Source organism: Silene latifolia, chromosome 3 (assembly GCF_048544455.1).
Source record: "Silene latifolia isolate original U9 population chromosome 3, ASM4854445v1, whole genome shotgun sequence".
Taxonomy (NCBI): domain Eukaryota; kingdom Viridiplantae; phylum Streptophyta; class Magnoliopsida; order Caryophyllales; family Caryophyllaceae; genus Silene; species Silene latifolia.
This window is the reverse complement of record NC_133528.1, coordinates 134,895,920-134,902,583: the sequence shown is the minus strand read 5'-3', so window position 1 is coordinate 134,902,583 and position 6,664 is coordinate 134,895,920. Positions and strand designations below refer to the sequence as shown.

At 42.6% G+C, this 6,664-nt stretch overlaps 1 non-coding gene across 1 annotated transcript; it reads left to right on the top strand.

Annotated features, from left to right (window-relative positions):
- Positions 1-1,897: 1,897 nt before the first annotated feature.
- On the top strand, positions 1,898-2,004 carry LOC141650598 (small nucleolar RNA R71). Its single transcript, XR_012546621.1, has one exon. It is a non-coding gene; the product is annotated as a small nucleolar RNA R71 (small nucleolar RNA).
- Positions 2,005-6,664: the final 4,660 nt, after the last annotated feature.

Sequence of the window (6,664 nt, the reverse complement as noted above, 5' to 3'; positions counted from 1 at the left end):
TGGAGACAACTCTCCCAATTTCTTCTCTTGGCCAATGAGGCCATCATCTTCTTCCTTGGTTGATTTTGATGAGCTTTGCAAGTTCTCCTTGTCACAATTCACTTGCTCTTTAAATGGAGCATCTTCAACTTTCTTCCTCCATTGGAGTTCCGATTTCTTCCTTTCATCTTTTCGGCTATAATGGTCAATCATGAAACATGGCTCATGCAAACGAGGAGCTCTCATGGTCTTGTCAAGATTAAAAGTTATGCTTTCATCTCCCACTTCTAGAGTGAGCTCTCCATGTTTCACATCAATCACCGCACCCGCGGTGTGTAGGAAAGGTCTTCCTAAGATGATTGGAATGTTGGAATCTTCCTCCATATCAACAATGACAAAATCCACCGGGATGAAAAACTTCCCAATTCGCACGGGGACATCTTTCCATATCCCTAATGGTGTCTTCGTCGATCTATCGGTCATTTGAAGAGTGATATTGGTGCATTTAAGCTCTCCCATTCCCAACCTTTTACTTACCGAGTACGGCATGACACTCACACTAGCCCCTAGATCACATAAGGCTTTGTTGATCGTAGTGTCGCCAATGGTACACGGTATTGAGAAGCTTCCCGGATCCTTTAACTTTGGAGGTGAACTCCCTTGAAGTATTGCACTACTCACCTTAGTGAAGGCGATAGTCTCAAGTTTCCGGATCGACTTCTTCTTTGTGAGGATATCTTTCATGTACTTTGCATAGGCCGGAACGTGATTGATTAATTCCGTGAAAGGAATTGAGACTTCTAAGTTCTTCACAATCTCCATGAACTTTCCAAGTTGATCATCAAATTTGGGCTTGGCTTGACGACTTGGAAAAGGAAGTCTAATCACAATGGGCTCCTTTTCTTTGGCTTTGTCTTCATTTTTCTTTGAACTTTCTTCTTTTGATGATTCCCCTTCTTTGGGACCTTGCACCACAACTTCATTCTCACTAGCTCTCACAACTTCATTCTCAACTTGCTCCTTCGGTGCTTCATATCTTGTACCACTTCTCAAGTGAATGGCACTAACCGTTTCATGTCTAGGGGGATTACTTTGAGGTGGTAATTGCCCCTTTTGTCTTTGTGAGCTTGAAGATGCTAGTTGGGTCAATTGTGTTTCCAACATCTTGGTGTGAGCTAGAATGTTGTTGATGGTGGTGTCTTTTGCTTGGCTATCTTTTTGCATTTGGGTGAAAAATTCTTGTTGATTCTTTTGCATTTGGAGGACCGCTTTTTGGACATCAAAACCTTGGTCATTTTGGTGATTGTATGGATTTTGATTTTGGTAGCCTTGGTTTTGATTGTAAAAGGGTCTTTGATTTTGATTTCTCATGGGTGGTGGAGTGTATGTTGTTTGAGGGTTTTGAACATTTTGGCTTTTGTATGAGAGATTTGGATGGAACTTGGTGTTTTCATTGTAAAAATTTGAATAAGGGGTACCACTTTTGTAAGCTTGGAAAGCATTAACTTGTTCGGTTGTTCCCCTACATTCACTTGAGTCATGACCCAAGGTTCCACAATTCTCACATATCCCGCTTGGGATTGATGAGGATGCCGTCATGGCATTGACATGGTGCTTTGATGTTTTTGAGTTTTCCTCAAGTCTAGCAATAGCTTGTTCAAACTTCAAGTTGATTGTGTCAATGTGAGCACTAAGTTGAGCACCCAATTGAGTAACGGAATCCACTTCATACTTTCCTCCTCTAGTAGCCTTGCGAGGTCTACTATATTGTGAATTATGGACCGCCATTTCCTCAATCTTGTTCCATGTTTGATTGTCATCAACTTCGGTGAACATTCCATTCGATCCCATATTGAGAATGTTCCTTGAATCTTCATATAAACCATTCCAAAATTGTTGCACTAAAAACCATTCGCTAAGTCCATGGTGAGGACATGAGCGACAAATACCTTTGAACCGCTCCCAAGCTTCATACAAAGATTCTTCATCCCTTTGCTTAAAACCCGTGATTTGAGCTCTTAGCATGTTAGTCTTTTCCTGGTGGGTAGAATTTTTGTAGAAAGCTAGAGCTAACTTCTTCCAAGAATCTATTCCAAGGGTGGCCTTATCAAGGCCCTTCAACCATTGCTTTATGCGAGCCGATTAACGAAAAAGGAAATAAGACCCATCTTATTTGGTCTTGAGTCACGCCCGTTTGAGAGATAGCTTCACAATAATCGCAAAAGGTTTCCATATGAGAATGAGGGTCCTCACTAGGCATTCCCCCGAATTGGCTCCTCTCAACTAGTTGGATGAAGGCGGACTTGGCAATAAAGTTTCCGGTGAGATGTTGCGGTGTAGGAGTACCATTTGGTAGATCCTCCTCGGTGGGTATAGAGTGTGACGAGAATTTAGGCATTGTAGGTGGATTTTGTGTGGTATTGTTTAATGGGTTTTCTTCTCCTTCTATTGCGAAAGGATTGACAAACTCACTAGTGGGTTGAACAACTTCACCAACACCTCCCAAATTCCTCCTAACAAGTCTCCTATTATTCGTCAAGGTTCTTTCGATTTCACGGTCAAAAGGTAACAAATCTCTTTGTAACCTTCTAGACATGCAAAATGTCAAACAACTAGAAAACAATTAGAACAAACCTTGAGGAGTTTTACTTCCCCAAGGTGAAAAAGACACAACTAATAACAATAAAAGAAATCTTAAATCAATTAAACACCGTCCCCGGCAACGGCGCCATTTTTGATCGGTGCCATTTGGTGTGCACAATTAAGCATATGTGGTCGTTGGTCAATGGTCGATACAAAACACAATTTATACTTCACAAACAACTCTACAATTAGTAAAGAGGCAAGTAAAGGTCGGATCCCAAGGGACGGGTATTGAAATGAGAATTCTATTGTAACTAGTAGTGTCTAGGGGTGTCACAAATTGGGTTGATGTAGAAGGTTACTAAACTAAAATAACAATGAAAATAAACTAGCAAGATGAATAAAATAAGGGGTGTAAACAATTGATTAAAGGCACTAGGGTGTCATGGGTTCATAGGGGAATCATGGGATATGATCATACAAACATGTTCTCAAATTATAAGCAAGCAATTATTGTTGTGATGGATTGAGTTGGGTTATATCTTACAATCCTAGGAAAGTTTGGGTCCCGGAGCCGAATCGATTAGATTGTACAACACCTACAAGTCGACTTAATCTTTCCTACTCAACACATGCATGGTCTAACAAGACTCGAGTTGGGTTATGTCTTACAAGTCTCATTGAAAAGATAGAAGATGATAGTAAATGCAAGGATTCATAGGCTTAGCATTTCATCAAATATAACATGTGCATGTATTAAGATCAAAACAAGCAAGCAAATAAGATTATGAAAGCATATTAATTTAAGCATGAATCATTCCCCATGTTGGTTTCCCCTAATCACCCATTAAACCCTAGCTAAGAGACTACTCACTCATTATCATATTCATCATGCTAGCAAGGTTGTCAATCATACTAACAATATGAAACATGATGAATAAATGAAAGTAATTAACAATAATTAAAAAGGGATTAAGAGATTATACCTACTAATGATTCCAAAATAATAATGCAAAGAATAATAGAAGAACTTGATGATTGATGGAAGGTTGTCAATCTCCCAATAAACCCAATAATCTTCTAATTACCCGAAATAAAGTAAGAACAAGAGAGAGATTAAAGAACTAAAACTTGGATTAAAACTTGATTAATACTTGATTACAATATTGAAGAGAGATTTGATTGATATTAACTACTCTAATTATTGATAAGAAGAACATGCTCCTCTAATTAGACTAATGGGGTATTTATAGTGAAAATTAGGGAGGATGCATTAGGGTTAACTAAGGGCTAAACTAGTAATTACACTTTTTAAGTTGAGCAAGGAGACTCCGGTATTCTCCGAGAGAAGGGCTTCTCTTATCGTGGCTTGAAGAATGAAAACGTCTTTGTCATCAAATCCGTGCGGATGGGAGTCGGGACGGCGGATCTGGGCCGAGAATCCGAGCGGATCCTTGGGCAAGACGCTCGGATTGGCGAGGGGGAATCCGAGCGGATTCCTTTGAGGGACGCTCGGATTGGGCTGGACGGACGGGCGGATTGTATACAATCCGTTCGGATTGTCTGGCCGCGTCAATTCTTCTTCTTTTCTTCCCTTTTCTTCATGAATTCCTTGGGGATTTCCTTGGGGACTCAAGGATCCTTTTCTCAACATTGCTCTTCTACTATGCTATGTACAAAGGCCTTCTAGTCTTGTCTCTCCTTGATGCTTGGTCATTGAATACGATCAATTTAGCCTCGTTTTGCCATGAAAATGCAAGATTCTTACTCCTTTCCTACCAAGGGATCAAAATCTCAAAGAATATGCAAAACAAAGAACTAAAGATAAGAAATGACCCAAATAGGCACTAAAAAGCATGGAAATAATGGTAATTCGGGGGCTAAATATGCGCCAATTATGGTCACATCAGAGGGGTATTTTCAACACCTGACTCCTTAGACTCAATCTTAGGACCTAACTCAGACTCAGACTCAGACTCTGACTCAGACTCAGAATCGGTAACATCATCTGGCTTGAATATCTCTCCTTCTCCCGTTGTCAACTTGAAAAGAAGTCCTTTGTTGTCAGTCCACTTGATTGTTTTCCGCCATCCCGTGTTGGTCCTAAGAGGATCCACATCGGTGATGAGGGTAGATGGATCGAACCGCTCGCTCCTCAGGATCATGCTTACCAAATCTTCGTTTGGTATTGGTGATTTCTTCTCTTCACCGAAAAGGAGACCCATGGCGTTCTCGTCATTTATTGGATCCGGTTTGGTTTCTATTGGCATCACGGTTAGAATGTCTTCAGGGATGTAGTAGCAATCTTGGAATACTTCGATTCCTGGGACCATGATGTTCTTCTTTGGGTCAAAGATAGGTTCGGGGAAGTCCATGCAAGGGAGCTCTTCCCCAGCTTTCACGAAGTGACCGTTTAGAGTTAGGTGATACGGTCCCATTTTAATATCTCGATCTTCGATCGTTCTTCCCCACTTTTCCCGTAGATCTTTCTCAGTGGGCTCATATCCAAGTCCGAACGTTACTCCTTTGGCTATTGGTGGTTTCAACTCGAATGTACCCTCCTTTCTAGGGTATAAAGAGAAACCGAAGTATTTCCCGGTCTTGAGAATCACTTCTTCGCATAAGCATGGCTTCCCGTGTATAGATCCATATTCTCGCCGGAGTTCAGCTCGATCATATTGACAATCTCGAAACCACATGCGTCATTGGTAGCTTCGACCCTTACTTCGGAAGTAATGTCTCCTCCTGCCACATGGTGGCGTGGCGTCAATGGTGACGGTTTTGCCATTGAGTGGGACCTTGATTTTTCGATGCAGCGTTGATGTTACGGCCTTCGCAGCATGGATCCAGGGCCTTCCCAACAATAAGTTGAAGGATGAGCATATGTCGATTACTTGGCAACTTATTTTCTTTTCCACTTGCCCAGTCTGTACTACCAGGTCGACAAGTCCACTCACTCGACGCACAGTGCCATCGAATGCCCGAACTGTCTGCGTAGTGGGGATGAAGTCATTCTTTTCCAAGCCCGAATATGCGCCGTTTTTCGGAGGGAGTACGTTGACAGCCGATCCGTCGTCAACCAAGGTCATAGGGATATGCTTGTTAAGGCACACAAAGAGCAATATAGAGGGCCAAATTATGTCGAGGCCCGAACGGTGGCAGATCTTCGTCGGAGAATGTCACAGCGTTGGTAATCTGAGGCCGATTCTGGGCGATGTAAGTGACCATGTCCGCAGGAGTAGTATGTGACGACACGGTCATGTTCATCAAAGCTTGTAACAAAGCCTGACGATGTTCGAAAGAGCTCAGGATAAGTTGCCAGATAGATACGTCGGCCTTAGTCTTTTGGAGTTGCTTGATGAGGGAAGCCTCGGAGGTCGACCCTTCACCAAGAACTTCGACCACTACCGGTTCTTTGAGAGGCGTCTTGTTCGGGGTATCTTTAGCTTTCTCCACACGATACGGGCGTCCGGATCTAGTCAAATGGTTTGACTCTAGGGCATCTTGCCTCACCTTTAAGATTTCTTCTTGGGTGTGAGGGATTGTCGCACCTTTGACGAGGTAAACATCATCCTCGTCATCAGCCCAAACGCCATTGATTTCATTGCCGCTTCGGAGTATGTAAGGGGTACAATCGACAACAAAATCCCCGAATGTAATCTCGTTTTTCGAGCTTGGTAGGAATTCGGAGCAATCTACAAATATTCTTCCAACGAAAACCCCTTTTAGACGGCATGGGCGAATCAAGTGAGAGTAATCGACACTATCTTCGGTAGAGACAAAGTTAGTGTGGTCGCCAAACGGATTGGTGACGTTGTTGGGCTTTATGGCCGGGATTGGGAGCGTTCCGTTCTCAATCATATCTTGAATTTCGTGCTTTAGTCTAAAGCACCTTTCAGTATCGTGTCCCTTCCCTTGATGAAAGGCACAGTAGGCATTCGGTTTGTACCATTTGCCTTGTTGTTCAGCAGGTGGATCCGGAGTTGGACCAATGGGCTTCAACTTTCCTTGGGCCATGAGCCTTTGGAGAGCATAGGCGTAAGTGCACCCGATGTCGGTGAATACTCTCGGAGCTTGGCGCGGAGACCTTTTTGACTGTCCA